Source organism: Mandrillus leucophaeus, unplaced genomic scaffold (genome assembly GCF_000951045.1).
Source record: "Mandrillus leucophaeus isolate KB7577 unplaced genomic scaffold, Mleu.le_1.0 Scaffold380, whole genome shotgun sequence".
Classification (NCBI taxonomy): Eukaryota; Metazoa; Chordata; class Mammalia; order Primates; family Cercopithecidae; genus Mandrillus; species Mandrillus leucophaeus.
Window position 1 is genome coordinate 1,681,602 of NW_012104032.1, and position 9,940 is coordinate 1,691,541.

Here is a 9,940-nt window from a genome sequence, read left to right on the forward strand (position 1 = left end):
CCCATTAAGGCAGAAATTTAAAAATAAATATGCATTCATTCACTCTAAAAGTAACAGGCAAGGCAAGGATTAAAAAGAAAAGCACAAGTTTTCCTCTGCCTAGCAGAGGAAAGTGCAGCAAGCTCACTTCAAGCACAGTTATAAGATAACACTGTGAGAAGCCAAGGCCAAAGGAATGGACTCCAGACACCCCCCAGCTCCAGAGCAAGGTTGAAGGAAAAAAAAGACAAATTCTTTTATTGTTACTCCTTTCCCAGGCATCTTAAGCATGATTATGTTTTACAAATGTCTGTATTTAGTTAGTTGTTGTTTTTGTTTCAATGCAGCTGCAAGGCCACCAACTACACAAGGCCACAAGTTATGCTATGCTATAGATTATGTGACCTATCATATGATTAACTGCTTTTGTTTTACTTATTATAAGTCTGCTTATAAAAACCTGACTCTGTCTTTGTTTAATGCTCAGCTTTTTGGTTGTGAGTCCACTGAGCTGATGCATACCTAAAATGAACAATCCTCCTGTTCTCCATATTGGTCTCTCCAGTCCTCAGTTTCCTGCAACATTTTTGGTGACCACGAAGGGACCAGAGACAGCAGGTTTACTGTCTCCTTTGGCTCTGGTGGCTGGAGTCCTGGGCCTCAGGAGACCTGTGACCCCAGACACCACTGGAAGAACTTCAACCTGGAGGGAAAATCAGCTCTCCCCTGACCCGGCGCCCCCTACCCAGCAGTGCAATGGAACCTGAAAGGAGCTACAGGACAATTTCAGAAACAGCATGCTTCAGGAACCGCGGTAAGGTTTTGGGGCCCAAGGCAGGACCTGTCCCATGGGGATGGAAGGGGAGCCTAATAACCTCCTGGAGTGTGCTGAATAGTCTGACCCAGAGGGGCTGGGGGTGACAGGAGTAGCTCAACAATTTGGACGAATCTCACACCCCAGTCGACACAGGATGTGAGAGTGACTCGCTAAGTCAGCTAGGAAACTGGAGGTGGTGAGAGTGGCTCGCTACCCTAAGTAGGAAACTGGAGGTGGTGAGAGTGGCTCACTACCCTAACTAGGAAACTGGAGGTGGTGAGAATGGCTCGCCACCCCAACTGGGGAAGTAGAGGGGGCGAGAGTGGCTTGCCACCCCAATTATGAACACAGGAACTGGGAATGGGGAAGCGCGTGAAAGTGTGTGAATGGAGAGGCCTAATTAGGCTCATCAGCTGCGAAGTGGGGTGTCACAGGTCTCTTAGCATGGACTGTGTGCTCTGAGAGTGTGGGGCCAACTAAGACTAGTGGTGATCTGCATGTGGCTAATAGGAGCCACTCTACAGCTCAGAGATGTAGTGAGAATAAGGATCTCTCCAAAGCCAAGTAGCATCTGAAAACTCCCATAATAGGAGATGGTACAGTCAGCTGAAATGAGAGGAAGAGTGAGTGTGCAAGAGTGATTGTGCTGTGCCATAAAGGGAGGAATGGGAGGAAAGTCATCAAAACTTACTCCATTGGAGTACATGTTATAGAACTTTAAGAAAGGTTTTGCAAGGGATTATGGAGTTAAGCTAAACCCCCAAAAATTGAGAACTCTCTGTGAATTAGAATGGTCTTCTCTTGGTGTTGGGTGGCTGACTGAAAGAACTATAGATAGGGATAATTGGCTGTGCATTTAAGGTGGTGACAGGGGTTGGAGGACAGCCAGGGTACCCAGACAAATTTTCCTTAAATTGATTCATGGTTAAATATAGCACAGACAAGACCGGCCTGGATCCAGCCCTATTTAGCAGCTTCACTGGCAGACACAGAGTTAAAGGGGAAGTCCCAGAAACAGAAAGAGAAGCCAGTTTTGCAGGAGCTGCCAGAGGGAACACAGATTCTTCCTCCATGTGTCCCAGCCTACCCCCCTTTACCGAGGCTAACATCCCCCCAGGAATGAGATTCAGGAGCTAACACACCCCAAGTTTCACCCCAATAGGAGAATCGGAGCCTGGAGAGGCCAGGGAAGGAAGTCAAGATAGTTAAGCGGCAGTCTCAGATCTGGCCATGCTTGAGCTATGCAAATACCTCTCAGGGAGATGTGAGTACCCATCTATTATGACGACCAAGGCCAGGTTCAAGAGGGCAATGAACTTTCATCTACCAGCTCTTTTCAACCACTGATCTTTTAAACTGGAAATGCCACATTCCCTCCTACACGGAGAAGCCCCAAGCTCTTATAGATTTGATGCAATGAATCTTTCTGACACGCAGTCCAACCAGGCCAGACTGCAGACAGCTCCTCCTCACATTATTTAACACTGAGGAGTGCAGGAGAGTAACATAGGCAGCTCTCCACTGGCTAGAAGCCCATGCACCAGAAGACACAGTGAATGCTCAGGCATACGCTCAGGGTCAGTTCCCAGATCAAGATCCCAACTGGGACCTGGTGGATGCAACTCAACTTCAGCATTTGCAGAGGTACCAAAAGGTTCCTTTTGCAAGGGATAAGAGCTGATAGAAAGAAAGCAATTAATATAGGGAAGATTTCAAAAGTGCTTCAGGGAGCTGATGAGAGCCTAAGTCAGTTTTACAGAGACTTTATGAAGCATTCTTGTTTCACATCCCATTTGACCCTGAGGCTTCTGAAAATCAGCACACGGTAAACAAAGCATTGGTAGGGCAAGCCCAGGGTGACATCAAGCAGAAGCTGCAGGCATGAATGCCACTCAGTGTACATTAATCAGGACCAGAGAACAAAACAGGAAAGAGCAAAAGTAACAAGTGTGGTGCCAGGCAGCTAGGCATGCCAAGGTTTAAGTACCTTTCCCCAGCCCAGCTCTATCTGGAAAAAGAGGGGGGTGGGGACTGGCACCCGGAGAAAAGCAAAAGAGATGGAAGGGCATAATTCTGACATTTTGCGGCAGGCATCTGCCAAGCCTCTGGGCCAATGATGGCCCAGGGGGACTACGGTTGTGCAGATCCCAGCCAGCCCAAAAGAGTAAGTGTGAGAAAGGAAAGAAGAAAGTAAAAACAGAAATCGGAAGGAAACAGGAGAGACCAAGGGCAGTGTGTGCCTGGGGGCGGGACCCGTGTCATTGCCTGGCCCCGCGGGCCATAGGAGCAGGAGAACTCAAGAAGGAAAAAGGAAGCAGATTGAAGACTTAAGAAAAAGGTCAATCTGTTGGCAGCAGTCTTTCTATAGAAAGAGAGATTAGCAATGTGAGAGGATGTGGACACGAAGGTGGATGTGGAAGAGGTCCAGTTAGGCAGGGATTCAAGAGTCAGACAAGGCTAGAAAGAGATTAATGTGTAGGATGCAAAAAGAAAGGACAATGGAAGGATGAATGTCCAGAAGGTAATAAAGAGAGTGCTAAATGCTGTGGTATAAGGAAGTCATCGGCCAAGGGCTGCTGCACCTTAGAGGAACCAGATACTGATCCGATCAGGCTGGCATGAGCTGAAGGATGTGAGGACTAGGACAGACCAGGTTCCTTTTCATTAGGCCTCCAGGATCCAGTGGTCACATTAGAAGTTGAAGGCAGCAGGATTCTGCCATATCTGGATTCCAAATTTCTCACTGATGGCTAAGCCACTACATAAAGTTACAAAGGTTGGGTCGTGGGAAGAAAAAGAATCCCGCCTCTGGGATGCTGAACAGAAGAAGGAGCCATGCCTTCATGCCTTGTGTAAACTTTCTTGTAGACTTTACCGAAATGCCCCACACTGGAGGCTATCGGTATACACTAGTGTTTATTTGCACATTTTTCAAGATGGATTGAGGCTTTATCCACCATGACAGAAGAAGCACAAGAAGTGACTAAAGTACTGTTAAGAGACATTATCCCCAGGTTTGGACTGCGTCTGACTTTAAAATCACACAGTGGGTTGGCATTTGTAGCCGAAATAGTGCAAGATTTAACAAGACTATTAAAAATAAAATGGAAGTTACACACAACCTATCGGCCGCAAAGTTCAGGAAAAGTGGAATGCATGAACCGGACACTCCAGTAGCTACTGAAGAAATGTTGCCAGGAAACTCATCTGAGATAGGATCAGGTTTTGCCTGTGGTTCTCCTCTGAGTCAGGTGCACCCCCACCAAACAAACTGGGTATTTACCCTATGAGATTTTGTTCGGTGGGCCAACCCCAAACCATAAGTCAAACAAAAAGGTGATCTCCAGTAACTAGGTGAATTAACTTTAAGAAAACAAACGCAGGCTTTAGAAATAGCCATGCAAAGTGTTCATAATTAGGTACATGAAAAACATGCCTATAAACCTGACACCCCTTTAAACCTGGTAACTCTGTTTAGGTTAAAAAGTAGAACCCAACGTCTCTAAGACCCATGTGGGATGGGCCCCATATGGTAATCTTGTCCGCTCCCACTGCTGTTAAAGTTGCAGGTGTTGTGTCTTGGATCCACCATAGTTGGTTGAAACCAGCAGCTCAGGACAAGTGAACCAGCCAGCAGGACCCAGACCCCTTGACTCGGCTGATCCTGCGACGAGACCGAGTTGCTGCTGAGGACAACAGGCCTGCTCTGGTCACTCCAGTGGCTGACCAGTCTACACACGACTGAAGCTTGAGGAAACAACAAGCCCTGCTCTAGTCACACACCAGAAACTGACTAGTCAATGCATGGCTGAAGCTTGAGGACTTGTCAAGCAAGTAAATGTAGTTAGAAATCTTAGGACTAGTAGTTTTCCTGTAACACTGTTTTACTATTGTTCTGTCGCTGTGCTCAACCTCTTTCCCCAGGGAAGGACTTCTTTTATCCCTGCTGGATATGAATATACTGTACGTTGTTTTGCTGTTGTTACCCCCCTTAACCATGCTAGAAGAATCACCCATAGAAGGGTGTCCCCACTGTACACATACTACTTGGTCAGGGAACAGTAGAACTAAAACTCTATTGTACCATACTTATTATGAGTGTACAGGGACTCACTTAGGAACTGGTACTTATAATCAGACCACCTACTCAATTTGTGACCCAGGAAATAACCAACCTTATGTGTGTTATGACCCCAAGTTTTCACCTGGTGAATGGTTTGAAATTTGTGCAGTCAAAAGAAGGCCTCCTCTTAAACCAAACCAGGGTCCCTCCCTTTTACCAAGGGCTTATTTCTCTGTATTTTGATGCTCGTTAGGTAGCATACCAAGACTCACCCATCTGTGGCAACCTACCTTTGGAAAGATACTATAGAAATAACTACAAATATGTATGCATGCCAAGAGTAACTCCACCTTGTTCCCCTGGGACCCCAGAGAAAGATTGTTGGTATTGCACATCATGGCACCCTAGCACACAGAAAAGTCAATTATGCTTACCAAAATGTTGGTGGACTGCAGATTTCTCCTTACATGTCTATATACACACATACCTAGTAAACTTCATATATGTTATCAAAAAGGGAACCCAAACCCGTCTGGCCCAGCAAACCACAAAAATGAGGAATGCTATCTATCAGAACAGATTAGCTTTAGACTACCTCCTAGCCCAAGAAGGAGGAGTATGTAGAAAGTTCAATCTAACAAATTGCTGCCTGGAAATGAATAATAATGGAAAGGAAATTATGAAAATAACTGCAAGAATGAGAAAATAAGCCCATGTTCCAGTTCAAACTTGGAAAGGGTGGTCTCCAGATTCTCTCTTTGGAAGCCTAGTTTTTATTTTCCTGAGGGTTCAAGACTTTAATAGGAGTGGTTCTGGCCATACTAGGAAGTTGCCTAATACTCCCTTGTCTCTTACCTCTCCTTGTTAGAAGCATTCAATCGAGCGTAGAGGCAATAGTAGCTAGGCTAACTACCACTCAGCTAATGGCGCTGTGTAAATATGAACTTTGTCTAAAGAAAAAACTTGTCTTTTCAGGCAGAACTAAGTAATAGTGATGCCTTCTATTAAACTTATTCCATAAAAGGCATCAAAGGGGGGAACTGAGGCAGAAATTTAAAAATAAATATGCATTCATTCACTCTAAGAAAAGTAACAGGCAAGGCAAGGGTTAAAAAGAAAAGCACAAGTTTTCCTTTGCCTAGCAGAGGAAAGTGCAGCAAGCTCACTTCAAGCACAGTTATAAGATAACACTGTGAGAAGCCAAGGCCAAAGGAATGGACTCCAGACACCCCCCTCCAGAGCAAGGTTGAAGGACAAGAAAAGACAAATTCTTTTACTGTTACTCCTTTCCCAGGCTTCTTAAGCATGATTATGTTTTACAAATGTCTGTATTTGGCCAGCTGTTGTTTTTCTTTCAATGCAGCTACAAGACCACCAGCTATGCAAGGTCACAAGTTATGCTATGCCATAGATTATGTGACCTATCATATGGTTAACTGCTTTTGTTTTATTTATTGTAAGTCTGCTTATAAAAACCCGACTCTGTCTTTGTTTAATGCTCAGCTTTTTGGATGTGAGTCTGCTGAGCCGGTGTGTACCTAAAATAAACAATCCTCCTGCACTCTCATATTGGTCTGTCTGGTCCTCAGTTTCCCGCAACACTGTAAGTGAAGGCTGTTGCTGTGTTTTGAATGTTTGCATGCCTCAGGAATTCATGTTGAAACTTAGTCCCCAGTGCAACAGTGTTATGAGGCAGGACCTTTAGGAGGTGATTAGGCCATGAGGATTCCACTCTCAGGAATGGGATTAATGCCTTTATAAAAGGGTTTGAGGGCGTGAGTTCCTCCCTTCCATCCTTTCTGTCAAGTGTGGACATGGTGTTTGTCCCTTCCAGAGGTTGCAACAACTTGGACACAGAGAGTAAGCCCTTACCAGACAGCAAATTCACTGGCTCCCTGATAGTGGGCTTCCCAGCTCCCAAAACTGTGAGATAATAAATTTCTATTGTTTATAAATTACCCAGTCTAAGATCTTTTGTGATAGCAGCAGGAATGGACTAAGACATAAATTGGTACCAATGAAGCAGGAAATTTCCCTGATCTTTTCGTGGGCAAGAACTGGAGTGCATAGGCACTAGAAATAGCTGGCTGCTTCGGTGCCAGCAAGGTGGACTCTACTTGCTTGGTCCCTCTGTGTTCCACCCCTCACAGGAGGGGGAGCACAGGTGAATGGATGCAGGAGCCAGGGTGAGGGCTTTTGGGCACCAGCAGGAGCAAAACTCCATGTGGCCTCACGGCAGCATCTAGGGAGGTGTCCATTACCCCTGAAGCCCTAGAAAGAGTGTTACAGTCAGTTCTCTTTTAACTTTGCCATCTGCAGATGGCTTAAGTGTTAACGGCTCAGTGGAGAATCAGTGTGACAGCCTTTTGCACCGACACCTGAGTTGTTATTCAGTATCCAGGAGGAATGAGGTCGCACAAACAAATTGGACATGGTAAATGTGGGAAATTTTATTGCTGATGTAAGTGGCTTTCAGTGGGAAGGGAGCTGAAAAGTGGATGGTGCAGGAAGATAATCTTCCCCTAGAGTCCAGCTGTCCCTGACTGACCTCCTCTCCGAAGCAATGCCATCAGGCTGTCCCTCTGAAGTCAAGCTGCTTCTCTCCCATGTCCAACCATAGTCTCTGATGTCCAGCTGCTTCTCCTCTTCTCCTCTTCTCTTCTCACACTGCTGGTGGAGCCTGGAGATTTTATGGGAATAGGATGGGGGGTGGGGCAGGCCATGGGTGATTTTGGATAAGGCAACATTTAGTGGGAAAACAGGATATAAAGTTCTCACTCCGGGCCGTGATATTAAGCTTTTCAGCTTGTGGGTGGGGCCCTTGCCATGGACTTACTCTCTTCTACCCAGAATTTCCCTGCCTCTTGTCACTATCTCCAAGAAGTGGAGATAGTGTAACGAATACCTAAACTCTAAGAAGTGGAAATAGCGTAACAAATACCCACTTCCGTAACAAATACCTAAAAATGTGAAAGCAGCTTTGGAACTGGTTAATGGCTAGAAGCTGAACCATAAAGGGCTATTTGGATGAGGACTCAGAAGAGGGGAGCTGTGGAGAGCCTCAGTCTTCTTAGAAATTAAGAGATCATGAACAGAATGTTGTGAACAGAATATGGACAGTAAAGACCATTCCGAGGAGGTCATAGATGAAAATGAGGAATATCTTATTGGAAATTGGAGGAAAGGCCATTCTTGTTACAAATTGGCAAATAACTTGGCTGAGCAGTGTCCATGTCCTAGTAGTCTGTGGGAGGCAGATGTGAACTAGGATATTTAATGGAAGAAATCTCTAAGCAAAGTGTTGAGGGTACGGCATAGCTTCTCTTGAATTCTTAGAGTAAAATGCAAGAGAGAGAAATGAATTAAAGATGGAATTTAGAATTAAAAGGGAAACAGAACTTAAAGACTTGGAAAAATCTTAGCCTGGATAGGTTGTAAGGAAATAAAAGGTATATGCAGGAGAGAACACCAAATGGTGTGCTCAAGTGAACCTTTGATAAGGAGATTAGAATGAAGAGAAGGAAGCCAGTTGCTATTCATCAAGATAATGGAATTATGCCACTGAAGGCATTTTGGAGATCTTAAAGGCTGCCATTCCTATCACAGGGCCAGGGTACTAGAGCCTTGAGGGCAGAATGGTTTCAAGGGAAGGGCGCATGGTGCTGGAGAAGCCCAGGGAACTTGTGGGACCTCCAAACTCTGTCCGGGGCTGCCTCAAGTTTCTGCTCCTCACCTTCTGGTGCAGTATCCCTTGGCTGCCCTGGATTGGCTCAAGTGGGGTTAGTGTGTTGGGCTGCCCTCCAGAAGGCACAGGAATAAACCTTGGTAGTTTCCACATGCTGCTAACTATGCAGGTACACAGAGCACAAGACGTGGGGGGCATGGATTCCTCCACCTAGATTTCAAAGGATGCCCCAGAGAGCCTCAGAGCCCAGGCAGAGAACTGCCACAGGAGTGGGGCCACCACAGGGCAATGTCTGGTGGAGTGGTGGGAGTGAGGCTATCCTTAAGTCCCCAGGACTGTAGAACCACAAGTATGCAATTCCAGCCTGTGAAAGCCAAAAGGCAGAAGAGTACAACCCATGAGAACTGCAGTGTGGAATGTACCCAGGAAAACCAGAGAGCTCTTTCCTTCCATTCCTTCTGCCATATGAGGATACAATATTTGTCCCCTCCAGATGTTGCAGCAACTTAGACACAGAGAGCAAGCCCTCACCAGACACAGACTCTGCTGGCACCTTAATCTTTGACTTCCCAGTCTCCAGGACTGTGAGAGGGGGCCGGGCTGCCCAGGGCCTTGGGGGACAGCCCCTGCCCCAGTGTGCCTAAAATAAGAGACATGGAGCCAAATAAGATTATTCTCAAGCCTCATTATTTAGTGTGTAGACGGTATTGTTTGCCTTGTTGAGTTTTGGGCTTACTTTGGACCTATTGCTCCTTTTTTTTCTTTTCTATTTCTTCCTTTTTGCAGTTCTGTAAGGAGAAGCTCACTCCAGGTTTGGAAGGCTGTTAGAAGAGTCATTTCCCATCCCGGGTCTGGAGGAAGGAGGTATGGGCTCCAAGAACCCTGCCTAACTCCCTTGTTTCCAGAGCCAACTATACCCTCCTCCCTTACCAAACAATTTTTACTCTGTCAGAAAAATTTTTTTAAACTTGGAAATAGGCAGAAGAAATGACAGGGCATTTACCAGCATAGTGGGCTTAGTTTTCTATTGTCTTTGGGCAAAAGTTATTGTTTGGTTTTTGTTTGAGATGTGAATAATTTCTGTCCTAATACAACAGATGATCCCAAAGGTTCTGGTTTGTTTTCTTGTTGGACTTTAACCAGTTTGTAACCCAGCAATCTTATGCTAATATTTTCTGTAAATACCCAGCTTCTCAAATGCTCTTTGAATCAGTTATAACATCTTATTGGTTCCCTCATTAATTAATGAGTTGAATAAAACTTTGAAAACTATTCATTTTATATTTGTATGAGAGTCACGATGTTATATTTTTTGAAAATTATACTTTAACACTTTTATTGTGTACAGAGGCAAACAAAAAGGAGAGGTTACTTGACTTTGCAGTAGAACCATCTT